Here is a 13,904-nt window from a genome sequence, read left to right as displayed (position 1 = left end):
TGAGGGGCAGAGGGAGAGAAAATCTTATAAGCAGACTCTGCTCTGAGCCCAGAGCCCCATGTGGGGCTTGGTCTCAAGACCCTGAGATCAAGACCTGAGCTGAAACCAAGAGTGCTTAACCAACTGTACCACCCAGGTGCCCTCTCAAAACATATATTGTATGTCAGTTATGAAACTTAATAGAAAAATATATACCTATGAAGCCAATGTCCAGCTTAAGAATGAAAACATTACAGTGCTGTTAATTTTCTTCTCCACCTGCTTTGCTGCATTTTATGTTTATTATTTCCTTGCTTCTTCAGAATAATTTGCCACATAAGAATGTATCTCTAAGGCACATATTGAATGCTTTTGCTTGGTTTCTTGTTTTTAAAATGTACTATGCAGTCTTCTGGTTTTCTTTTTTTATCCAATGTTATTGCTAATTAAGTTCTTGCATATGTAGTTGCACCTGATTCATTTTCACTATGTAACATTAAATTGTGGGAATATTACACAAGTTATTTTTTCAGATTCCTGTTGATAGATATTTGGATTGTTTCCAGTCTTTTCCCCCATTTAATACAAACTTTTCTCCTAATAGAGTACAATTACTAGAGTTCTAGGGTCCTGGGATTTGCTGAAACATCTTAAACTTCAACAAAACTTCAGTTGTTTTCAATGGTTAATCGGCTGCCAGAAGAGTATGAGAGTTCCCATTGCTCCTCACCCTTGCCAGCATCTGGTATTGTCAGAGTTTTACATTTTTGACACTCTAATGGTCATGAATTGGTATTTCATTGTGGTTTTATTCTTAATTTCCCTGATTACTAACAGGGCTGAGCAACTTCCTTAAATTTCTTCGTGAAATACTTATTCATGATTTTGTCCCCTTTCCCCCCATCTTATGGACTGTTCTATCTGCTATTGCTACCAAAAACTATTGCATCACAAGATCTTAATAGATCTTTGTGTGATTTGTCATTGGGCTTGCTTAGGTGATTTATGAAAGACTTAAGGCCATTCATATGCTGAGGCTTGACTGCAGGTGGAGTCAGGTTCAAGTGTATTCTACCTTCATTCATTTTGGGGTCAGTTCTGAAGGATAAAAGGCCAACTGAGGCATACTCTTTTAATGGTGGGTAGTTGTAGTGTAGTAGGGTCAACAGTAATTGCACAAGCACATTTTAAGCCTCAGCTCACATTGTATTTCCCATTGGCCAAAGCGAGTCATAGGCAAGCCCAAATTTAATGTATTTGGTTCATATGGAGCCATGGCAAGAGTGAGAATGTCTCACTCTGTTACAAATCAAGAATTTAAACTGAGAAAAATGAAGGCTTGGAAAAGTATATTTATATAAATGAAAACCAGAAGAGATCCTCTTAGCTACTATAGCTAAGAGGGGTGGCTACACTTTTATCAAAAAAAAAAAAAAAATAGACTTCAAGTCAAACACTGTCACAAGAGATAAAGAAGAACATTATATAATGATAAAAAGGTCAACCCAGCAGGAAGATATGACAATTGTAAACATATATTTACTTAACATTAAAGCAGTTAAGTATATAAAGTGAACATTGACTGAACTAAAGGGAGAAATGGACAATAGTTACTGTGGGAGTAGAAGACTTCTGCACCCCACCTTTAGTGATGGATAGAAGATCTGCTAAAGATCAGTAAAGACACAGAGAACTTGAGCAATTGTATAGAGCAAATGGACCTAACAGATGAATATAGAGCGTTCCACTCAACAGCAGCAGAATACCTGTTTTTTTCAAGCATACACAGGACTTTCTCCAAGGTAGGTCATGTGTTATGTCACAAAAGAAGTCTTAACAAATTTAGAGTGATTGGAATCACACCAAGTATCTTTACTGATCACAATGCAGTGAAGGTAGAAATCAGTAGCAGAAGGAAAACTGGAAAACTCACAAATATGTAAAATTAAATAAACACTCTTGAACAACCAGTGGGTCAAAGAAGAAATCAAAAAGAAAGTTAGAAAATATTGAGACAAATGAAAACAAAAATACAACATAATGGAACTTATGGCATGCTTAGTATGAAAAAGCAATGTGAAGATGAAAATTGACTGTGGTAAGTGAATACATTAAAAAGAAAGATCTCAAATAAACAAGCTAACTTTACACCCCAAGAAACTAGAAAAAAGAACAAACTAAACCCACGGATAGCAGGACAAAGAAAATAACAAAGTTTAGGGCAGAAATAACTGAAATAGAAAACAGAAAAACATAGGAGAAATAAATGAAAATAAGAATTGATTTTTTGAAAATATAAAATTAAAAAGTCTTTAGCTAAACTAACTAGGAAACAAAGACAAAAGACTCAAAATCAAATACGTGGGGACATTACAGCTGATGCTATAGTAATAAAAAGGAACGTAAGAGACTATCATCGACAATTCTATACCAACAAACTGGGTAAATCAGAAGAAATAGAAAAATTCTTAGATATATATAACCTACCAAGACTAAATCATGAATAAACAGAAAATCTGAACTGATCTGTAACTACTGTGGAGGCTGAAGCAGTAATCAAAAAACTTCCAGGGCGCTTGGGTGGCTCAGTGGGTTAAGCTGCTGCCTTCGGCTCAGGTCATGATCTCAGGGTCCTGGGATCGAGTCCCGCATCGGGCTCTCTGCTCAGCAGGGAGCCTGCTTCCTTCTCTCTCTCTCTCTGCCTGCCTCTCAGTGTACTTGTAATTTCTCTCTGTCAAATAAATAAATAAAATCTTTAAAAAAAAAAAAAAAAAAACTTCCAGCAAAGAAAAGCTGAGGACCAGATGGCTTCATTGGTGAATTCTACCAAACATTTAAGTCTATGATCCACTTTGAATTAATATTTGTATATGGTGTGAGGAGGGCCCCCAACTTCATTATTTTGCATGTGAATATTCAGTTGTCCCAGCACCATTTGTTGAAAAGAATGTTTTTCCCCTAGCAAATTGTCTTGGCACCTTTTTGAAAATTAAGTAGACAACGATGTATGGGTTTATTTCTAGAAGATCAATCTATTAAATTGGTCTATATGTCTGTCTTTATGCTGTTCCCATACTGTTTTGATTATTGTGGTCCCCCCTCAGTTTTTATTTAAATTACAGTTAGTTAACATACAATATAATATTAGTTTCAAGAGTACAGTATAGTAACTCAGCACTCATATACAACACTCAGTGCTCATCACAACAAGTGCACTACTCAGTCCCCATCACCTATTTAACCTGTTCTCCCACCCACCTCCCCTCTGGTAATCATCAGTTTTTCTCTGTAGTTGAGACTCTGGTTTTTAGTTTGCCTCCCTCACTCCTTTTTGCCTCCTTTGTTCCCTTGTTTTGTTTCTTAAATTTCACATATGTGTGAGATCATATAATTCTCTTTCTCTGATTGACTTATTTCACTTAGCATAACACACTCTAGTTCTATGCATGGCATTGCAAATAGAAAAATTTCATTTTTTGATGGCTGAGTAGTATTCCATTGTATATAGATATCACATCTTTATCCATTCATCTGTCGGTGAACATCTGGGATTTTTCCATAGTTTGGCTATTGTGAACATTGCTGCTATAAACATTGGGATACAGTGCCCCTTTGGAGCATTACATTTGTATCTTTGTCCCTAATAGTGCAATTGCTGGGTGGTAGGTTAGCTCCATTTTCAACTTTTTGAGGCACCTCTGTACTGTTCTCCAGAGTGGCTGCACCAGCTTGCATTCCTACCAACAGTGTAAGAGGGTTCTCCTCTCTCTGCGTCCTTGCTGACACCTCTTGTTTCCTGACTTGTTAATTTTAGCCATTGTGACAGGTGTGAGGTGGTATCTGAATGTAGTTTTGATTTGTATTTCCCTGATGTCAAGTGATGTTGAACATTTTTCATGTGTCTGATGGCCATTTGCATGTCTTTGGAGAAATGTCTGTTCATGTCTTCTGCCCATTTCTTGACTGGATTTTTTGGGGGGAGTAGGAGTGTTGAATTTGATAAGTTCTTTAGAGATTTTGGATTCTAGCCCTTTATCTAATATGTCATTTGTGAATATCTTCTCCCATTCCATAGGTTGCCTTTTAGTTTGTTGATTATTTCCCTTGCTGTGTAAAAAAGCTCAAGTCATGATCCCAGAGTTGCGGAATCAAGTCCCACATCAGTCTCCCAGCTCTGCAGGGAGTCTGCTTCCCCCCTCTCATGTTCTCTCTCTCTCTCTCTTTCTCTCTCTGTCTCACTAAAATAAATAAATAAAATCTGTTTTAAAAAATGCTTTTTATCTTGATGAGGTCTTAATAGTTCATTTTTGCTTTTGTTTTCCTTGCCTCTGGAGACATGTTTAGTAAGAAGATGCTTCAGCTGAGGTCACAGAGGTTGCTGCCTGTGTTCTCCTCTAGGATTTTGATGGATTCCTGTCTCCCAGTCAGGTTTTTCATTCATTTTGAATTTATCTTTGTGTGTATTAAGTTTTGAAACCAGGAAGTGTGAGTCCTTTCTAATGATTGTTTTGGTGGTTCTTTGGGGTTTTGTTGATTTGTTTGCTTTTTGCATTTCCATATGAATTTTAGGATCAATTTATCAATTTCTGCAAAAAAAAAAAACCACTTGGGATTTTGATAGAGATTGTACTGAATATGTATATCAATTTGGAGAATATTGTTATCTAAATTGGTAAATCTTCCAATCCATGGATAAGGAATACCTTTCCATTTATTGATTTCTTCATTTATTTATTTTTATAGTATTTAATAGTTTTCAGCTTGTAAGTCATACACTTCTTTATTAAACTTGTGTTTATTTTTTGATCCTATTATGAATGCAATATTTTAATTTTGTCTTGTCAATTATATTTGTATAAGAATGCAACTGATTTGTATATATTGATCTTATTTAACCTATCTATTAGTTCTAATAGCTTTTTAGTTGATTGCTTAGGGATTTTTTACATACTAGTCATGTCATTGTAAACAGAAACATTTTTAATTCTTCCTTTCCCATCTGGATACCTTTTGTGTCTTTTTCTTGTCCAGTTGCCCTGACTAGAACCTCTAGCATATTGTTAAGTAGAAATGTTGAAGAGCAGACATCCTTGTCTTGTTTGTGGTCGTGGGAGGAAAGTTTTCAGTCTTTTACCACGGAGTATGATCTCAGGTGTAGGAGTTTGATAAACACTATCAGTTTTAGGCAATTCCTTCTATTCCTATTTTGATGAAAGTAATATTTTTTAATCACTGAAAGTCTAAGTTTTATCAAAAGCTTTTTCTGTATTTATATGATTGTGTGGTTTTTATCCTTAATTTTCTTTTTCTTTTTTTAAAGATTTTTATTTATTTATTTGACAGAGATCATAAGCAGGCAGAGAGGCAGGCAGAGAGAGAAGGAGGGGAAGCAGGCTCTCTGCTAAGCAGAGAGCCTGACACGGGGCCCGGTCCCGGGACCCTGAGATCATGACTTGAGCCAAAGGCAGAGGCTTTAACCCACTGAGCCACCCAGGCGCCCCTTATCCTTAATTTTCTTAATGTTAAAAAATGTTATTATATGTTCATTGATTTTCTAATGTTAAACTGACTTTCCATTCCTGGTCATGCTGTGAAATTCTTTTATATGTTGCTGGATTCAGTTTGTTAGCATTTTGTTAAGGATTTTTGAATCTGTGTCTATAAGGAATATTGGTGTATAGTTGAATTTTCTTGTGTTATTTTTGTCTGTAGACAAATTGGGGCAGTACTGGGTCTGTCTCATAAGATGAGTTGGAAGTATTGTTTCATCTATTTTTTTTTTTTTTGAGAAAGAGTTTGTGAAGGATAGGTATTAATTCTTTGAATATTCAGTATAAATCTTGCAGTCTTCGCCTTTTCTTTTTGGGAAGTCTTAAAATTATTACCTTTATCTCTTTACTTGTTATAGATATATTCAGATTTTCTATTTCTTCTTGACTTATTTTCAGTAATTTGAGCTGTAGAAGTTTCATTTCTTCTTGAGTCATTCTCACTAATATGTGTCTTTGTAGAAATTTCGTGTAAGTTATCTAATTTGTTTGCATTTGGTTTTCATAGTACATTTGATCCTTGATCAACATAGGTTTGAGCTCCATGGGTCTACTTATACATACATTTTTCTTGATAAGTAAAGTACAGTATTGTAAATGTATTTTCTTTTCCTTATGTTTTTAATAGCATTTTCTTTTCTCTAGTTTATTATAAGAATACAGTATATAATACATATAACATACAAAATATGTGTTAATCAACTATTATGTCATTGAAGCTTTGGTCCACAGGGGTGGCTTCAAGGGGTAAAACTGGCTCCAGTACCCACATTGTGTTGACCACTGGACTCCTAACTTCCTCTGCCTTTCTCTTGTTCTCGAGCCCAACAGACTCAAGTCTTGCCACTTTGTTTCTGATGTACTGCATATTTACAGAGAGGGTTATTTGGGTATATTTTAATGGCTTTGTTCTTTGTTTAGAGCAATTGACTGTTTCCTCATCTGTGAAAAAAGGAGTGATAATGGTATATATGTCCTTGGATTGTCATAAGTATTAATTGAAAATGTATAGGTAGAGGGATTCTAACTATATGCCAACTATATGCTAACTATATGCCAGGCAGATATGAGTATTCAGGTAATGTTAGCTATTAATGCAATTAAGAGAGAGCAGGAATTCATGCAGAAATTGTCAAAATACACTCAGTTGCAATTGTTTATTAATTTATTCAGACACCAACTACTGTGTATTATAATTGACATTGAGTATCAATGGATACATTTTAGCCTGGTAGCGTGCACTGCAAATCAGTGCAATAATCAGATATTTGTATTAGATATTGTGGTGCTAAATTCACTTTAAATTCTGTGCAACATCCTAGAAGCAGCTTAAATGTTCCTACACAGTACATTTTCTAATCAATGTTAGACATACTTTCCTTTCTGTGAACAAATTGCCCACTTTAATTCTTTAATGGCAAGTATTATGTTTCTTGTTAACTTATGTATGTTTCTTGTCCACGCAGTGACCATAGAATTTGCTGTCCAAACTGGAACATTTTGGGGAGTGGAAGGTGGTGTTATTGATAATTATGCCAGTATGGGTGGCATGAGACAGAATTATGCTGGGTTATCCAGGGCAATAATGGCTACCTTCATTATCTTCCTTTCTGGAATGTCTTACATATCATCCTTATATTCTGCAAAGTACCTGTGACAGTCTTGATGGTAACAGGTAGTCAATAAGCATTTTGTGCAAGAATTACCAAATAGCAAGTGGACATAGGCAGGCAGTGCATTATTTTTATTATTTCAGACTTTTAAAATTTGAATTGAAATTATATGTTTTCTAATAAGTAATCTAATTTGTCTTCTTAATTAGAAGGTCAGTAACACAAGTATTTGGCAGTATGCAGTGTGAAAATTCCACTAACTCTGAAGGGAAATCAAACTGATTCAAAGGATTCATTTGAAAAATCAGTGCACTGTTACCAAATTTTCTACAGAAATACAGATCATTTACATATATTAGCTGTCTTGTTTTAATATAACATATTATTAGGAGAGTCTTTAATTAAAATCATTTAAAATCACGTCTGTTACATACAGTTAGTGCTTGGATATAATTACAAAGCCAATGTGCACTGGGGAGTAGTGCCACCTGTCACTATTCTTCATTTCTTCTTGATAAGATTTCTCTGATGTGTTTTAGAGTCCAAGGTTATTCTTCCTTGACTCTAATTTTTTTTTTATTTCTTCCAAACTCAGAAAGGAGGCATGTGACTGATGTGATATTTGGGGCATTTGGGGACTGGGCATTGTTAAGGCAATCAGAATAATCCATATATTTTGAAATCATGCCAAGGATATCAGGTTAAATTTTTATCAAAAGAAGTGTTCTATCTTTTTGATCAGAATACATCTTATGAATTGACATTTGAAGGGATCATATAAAATCTCCCTGTCTTCCTGTGTGTCATCTTGTCTTCTGTCTGTCATATCATCCATCTCATTTGTTTTGCATTTTATGGAATATTTGATTCTTTTTTGTCTGGGAACAAAAACTTACATAGGCTGTTAGGTATCTTTTATATTTTTGGTTGTATTATCTAAAGGGAATCCAGTTGTTAACCAAATTGTATTTTGAAACTGCTCAGTGGAAAAATTTTCATCTTTTTTTCCCCAATACATAATAATATGGATTCAGGCTTCTTGTTTTTTCTAAACAAACCAGAGTTATTGAGATAATTACTAGGGATTAGAAAGAGAGATCACTCTGGTGGCAGGAGAAAAGCATTAGTAGCCAGATGATTTCAGTTTGACAAGCTATGGGGTGTTATTAGTTGTGAAATGCAAGCTAGCCTTGGCGGTGCTTATGTCTTGTGCAATAATACTTTGCTAAAGGCATCAAGTCTAAACTGTTCATCTGCATACATGTTCAGAGTATTCCTGGGAGCTACGCATGATAAATTGTATTTATACCCTATAAAATGAATGTAATGTTATTGAATTTAATAGGTAAGTGCCTATTGTAAGGACATACATATCAAATGACTGGAAGGAAATGGATATGAGGAAATGTGTTTTGTTTGTTTCTTTGTTTTTTAATATATGAAGGAAAAAGAGGGGTTGTCACGTTAGAGAACTATACTCACACTAGTGAAACAGCACTGTAAAAGGAATAATGTGTGGATCAAGGACTGTAACACTAACTTAAGGTGTTTGAGGCTTCTCTGTAATTCAGAGATGTGTTTATACAATTCAGGGCTACAAATACATACTGAGCCAGAAGCTATGTAGACAATAAGAAAATAAGGATCAATAATTCACAGTCCTTGTCATTGGCCACATAAGGGGAGACCTATATATAAATAAAAAATATATAGTATAAGGTATTGAATAATGTGACAGAGATAAGCACAAGTACAATAAATTTTATGTCAGATGCACCTTGTCCTTTGGGAGCAGGAGGTAAGCAAGGAAGGCTTTTCTCAAAGCCATGAAGTCTCTTTAAGTTGAGTCATAAAGGATGAGTAAGAATTCAATTGAAAAAGGAGGGATGGATAGCAGGGACGGTTTTCCAAGGTTGAGGGACCAGCAAAAGTGTGGGCTGAGAAGCAGCAGGGTATAGTTGACGGGATGATAAGATTGGAGGTGGTCAGATTTAATAGATGTAGGGGGAGAAAATAAATCCAAGAATTGTAGAGGGTGCGGTTAAGCATCTGACTCCTCATTTTGGCTTAGGTCATAATCTCAGGGTCCTGAGATCATGCCCCATGTTGAGCTCCACTCTGGGTCTCCCTCTCTCTTCCTCTCTCTCTGTCCTTACCTCTCCCTCCTTTCTTTCATTCTCTCAAATAAATAAATAAATAAATAAATAAATAAATAAAATCTTTAAAAAAAAGAAATGTCAAGTAGATTAAAAATGAGCAAAACCTGATAGGGCTGATGTAATGGATGAAATGATGCTAACTGCTAGTCCTCTGGCTCTGGCAAAGTCAGGGCCACCAGTAGCCCAAGAGGTGTCTTTAAAAAAAAAAAAAATTCACTCATTTTTTAAAATTTCTTTTCAGTGTACCAGGAGGTGTCTTTGTTTGAATCAGAAGAAGATACATTTTTTGATACCTGTCCAGGGGGAGTGGTGTGTGTGCACAGCCCAGAGTGGATTTCGGCCTGCACTTGCCCACTGGCTTGGTGCTCCTGGGCAGTGTCTTGTCTGAAGAATGGCAAGGGGCAGATGGGGGAAAACAGGTGGACCAGTCATGTCGTTAGTGCAAACAGGAAAAGAGAGTGTAGCTGGGAGGCAGTGGGAGGGGCAGTGGTGAATTCAGTAGTGAGTGTGTTCGGTTTGTAGCATCCAGGGTCATTGTGCAGGAGGACATCTCAGGGAAGAAGTTTGGGTGAATGATTCTAAATACTGGGCACTATAGATGATTTAGGTCTGCTAAACTTTTAAATTACATGTCAGTTGTAGCTAAAATTATTCAAACCAAATTATTGCTTCAGTGGTAATCTGATAATGCTAAGGGCTAAGTTCTCTAAAATGGTGAACCTGCTTATCAAAAACTCATTCCAGATAACTTTTCAAAGAATGTACTAGTGTTTATTCATTTTTTTTAATTTTTATTTTTTATTGAGCTACATTTGATGTATAATATTATGTTAGTTTCAGGAATATAACATAGAGATTTGACAATTAGATACATTATGAAGTGGTCACCACAATAAATGTAATTATCATCTGTCACCATACAATATTATTATAATATTACTGACCATATTTCACATGCTGCACTTTCATCTCCATGATGTATTTGTTTTATAACTGGAAGTTTGTACCTCTTAATTACCTTCACTTGTTTTACTCATCCTTCTATTTCCTTCCCCTCTGGCAACCACCAGTTTTGTGTCTGTATTAGTGAATTTATTTGTTTGTTCATTTGTTTTATTTTTTATATTTTACATATAAGTGAATCATATATTGTCTTCTTCTATCTGACTTATTTTACTTAGCCTAATACCCTCTCAGGCCATCCGTGTTGTCATGAATGCCAAGAATTAATTTCTTTATATGGCTAAGTAATGTTCCATTGTGTATATTTATATATATAGATATATATCACATTTTCTTTACCCACTCATCTGTTGATGGACACCTTGGTTGCTTCCATATCTTGGATTTTGTGAATAATGCTGGGTGCGTGTAACCTTTTGAATTAGTGTGGTGTGTTTTTTGGGGGGGGGGGAGGGAGTAAATACCTAGAAGTGGAGTTACTGGGTTGTATGGTATCTCTATTTTTAATTTTTTTTTTTTTTTTTTTTTTTTAGGAGCCTTCATACTGTTTTCCATAGGGGCTGCACCAGTTTGGATTCCCACCAACAGTGCAAGAGGGATCCCTTTTCTCTATATCCTCATCAACACTTGTTATTTATTGACTTTTTTTAGTAAACTCCACACCCAGGATGGAGCCCTATGTGAGACTTGAACTCATGACCCCAAGATCAAGACCTGAGCTAAGATTGAGAGTTGATGCTTAACTGACTGAGTCACCCAGGCATCCCTTTATTGATTTTTTGATACTAGCTGTTGTGACAGGTGTGAGGGGATATCCCATTGTGTTTTGATTTGCATTTCTCTGATGACTAGTGATGTTGAGAATCTTTTCATGTGTCTTCTTTTCAAAGTCTCCTTTGGGAAACTGTCTATGCATGACTTCTCTCCATTTTTGATTGGATTATTTGCTTTTTTTGGTGTTATATGGATTAATTCTTCCTTCCTTCCTTCTTTCCTTCCATTCACATTTATTTATTATAGAGAGGGCAGAGGGAGAAAGAGAGAATTCTCCAGCAGATTCTTGCTGAGCGTAGAGCCTGATGTGGGTTTTTTTCCCATGACCCCAAGATTACAACCAGAGCCAAAACCAAGAGTCTGACACTCAAATGACTGAGACACTCAGGTGCCTTGAATTCTTTATATATTTTAGATACTAACCCATTATCAGATATAGCATTTGAAAATATCTTCTCCTGCTCAGTAGACCACCATTTTGTTTTATTGAAGGTTTCCTTTGCTGTGCAAAATCATTTTAGTTTGATGTAGTCCTGTTTGTTTATTTTTGCTTTTGTTTCCCTTGCATGAGGAGACACAAAAATAATACTAAGGCTGATGTTTAAGAGATAACTGCCTACACTTTCTTTTAGGAATTCTATAATTTCAGGTCTTACATTTAGGACTTTAATCTATTTTGAGTTGATTTATTGTGTATAATGCATGAAAGTGATCCATTTTCATTCTTTATTCTTTTTCATGTAGCTTTTCCAATTTTCTCAATACAATTTTTGAAGAGATTGTTCTTCTACTGTTGTATTATATTCTTATCTCCTTTGTCATACATTAACTGACCATGTATGTTTGGGCTCATTTCTGGGTTCTTTATTCTATTCTGTTGATCTGTGTATCTGTTTTTATTCAGTAGCATATTGTTTTGGTTACTATAACTTTATAATATACTTTCAAATCTGAGATTGTGATACCTCCAACTTTGTCCTTCTTTTTCAAGATTGCTTTAGTTATTCAGGGTCTTTTGTGGTTTAAAATAAATTTTAGGATTATTTGTCCTAATTGTGTGGAAAAATACCATTGGTGTTTTGATAAGGATTGCAGGGAATTTGTAGATTACTTTGGGCAGATTCGACATTTTAACAATATTGATTTTTCCAATCCTTGAGCTTGTATTTGTTTTATCTTTAGTTTTTTTCATCAGTATCTTATATTTTTTAGGACACAGGTCTTTCAGTTTCTTGGTTAGATATTTTCCAAGGTATTTTATTTTTTATGTTGTATAGAAATGTTGTATCCTATGACTTTAGTGAATCAATTATTAATTCTAACAGTTTTTTTGAGTCTTTAGGGTTTTCTCTATAGTTGTCCCTTGAACAATGTGGGGGCACCAATTCCAGTGTAGTGGAAATTTGTATATAAACTTTCAAACCCCCAAAACCTTAACTACTAAGATCCTACTGGTGAACGGAAGACTTACTGATAACATAAACAGTCAAGTAATTCATGTTGTGTATATTATATGTACTATATGTTGTCTTTATACAATAAAGTAAACTAGAGAAAAGAAGGTGTTATTAGGAAAATTCCATAAAGAGGAGAAAATACATTTACAGTATTTTACTGTATTTATGTAAGTGAACCTGTGTAGTTCAAACTTGTGTTATTTGAGGGCCAGCTGTATACAGTATCATGTCATCTGCAAACAGTGGAAGTTTTACTTCTTCCTCACCAATTTGGATGCCTTCTATTTCTTTTTCTTGACTGATTGCTGTGGCTATGACTTAACAATATATTGAATAAAAGTGGTAAAAGTGGACATCCTTGTCTTGTTCCTGATCTTAGAGGAAAAGCTTTTAGCTTTTCACTATTGAGTATGATATAAGCTGTGGTTTTGTCATATATGACCTTTATTATGTTGAGGTATATTCTCTTTAAATTCTGTTCGTTGAGAGTTTTTATCATGAATGAATATTGAATTTTGTCAGATGCTTTCCTGCATCTTTTGAGATGATCACATGATTTTTATTCTTTGTTTTAATAATGTGGTGTGTCATGATTGACTTGCAGATATTGAACCATTCTTGCATCTCTGGAATAAATCCCACTTAATCAGGGTGAATGATCCTTTTGATGTATTGTTGGATTCACTTTGTTAATATTTCTTTGAAGATTTTACATCTGTATTTATCAAGGATAATGGCCTGTAATTTTCTTTCTTGTGGTACCTTTGTTTAGTTTGGTTTAAGGGTAATACTGGCCTCATATCATGAATTTGGAAGAATTCCTTCCTCTTATTTTTTGTGGGGGGGGGATAGTTTGAGAGAGATAGTTATTAACTCCTCTTTACATGTGTAGTAGAATTTACCTGTGAATTCATCTGGTCCTAGACTTTTGTTTGTTGGAAGGTTTTTGATTACTGATTTAATTTTGTTACTAGTCCACTACTGTTTATTAGCATACTGAAGAATGGTCATGGTAAATTGGATTCATATTTTTTTTTATTTTCTCTGTTCCAGATTTCTATGCTATGCCTTGTATGACAAAAGCCCTCTCACCAAGAATACTTTTGCCTTGACACTTGTGGACAGTCAGACCATGTGAGTATGGAATCTGAGTAGGTAGATTGCAGTGAACCTGAATTAGTTAAATTAAGCAAAAAAGAAAACAAAATAAAAACAACTGCCTCCCCAAAACTGCACAAAACAGCCAAAAATATTGTGCTAGGTAGACCAAAGAAATAGTATCTATTTTCTTTATGATACAAATTCTAGATGAAGTAGAAAACTCATCTCTTTTCCCCATTAACTTATTATTTTAGTGGGATCTATAAGAGCAACAGTGAAATTTTATGTCAGCTCATTTTTCAGTGTATT

At 34.9% G+C, this 13,904-nt stretch overlaps 1 protein-coding gene across 6 annotated transcripts in view; it reads left to right on the top strand.

The window, feature by feature from the left end:
* The window catches only part of L3MBTL4 (L3MBTL histone methyl-lysine binding protein 4), a 453,724-nt gene that overhangs the window by 73,313 nt on the left and 366,507 nt on the right, over positions 1 to 13,904 (top strand). For all 6 annotated transcript variants that reach the window (XM_032309584.1, XM_032309585.1, XM_032309583.1 and 3 more), the window contains exon 2: positions 13,548 to 13,628. The gene's annotated coding sequence lies outside the window, so the exon portion shown is untranslated. The remainder of the gene's footprint in view (positions 1 to 13,547; positions 13,629 to 13,904) is intronic.

This window comes from Mustela erminea, chromosome 13 (genome assembly GCF_009829155.1).
Source record: "Mustela erminea isolate mMusErm1 chromosome 13, mMusErm1.Pri, whole genome shotgun sequence".
NCBI classification, from domain to species: Eukaryota; Metazoa; Chordata; class Mammalia; order Carnivora; family Mustelidae; genus Mustela; species Mustela erminea.
The sequence above is the reverse complement of the archived record's forward strand: the minus strand, read 5'-3'. Positions and strand labels throughout refer to the sequence as shown.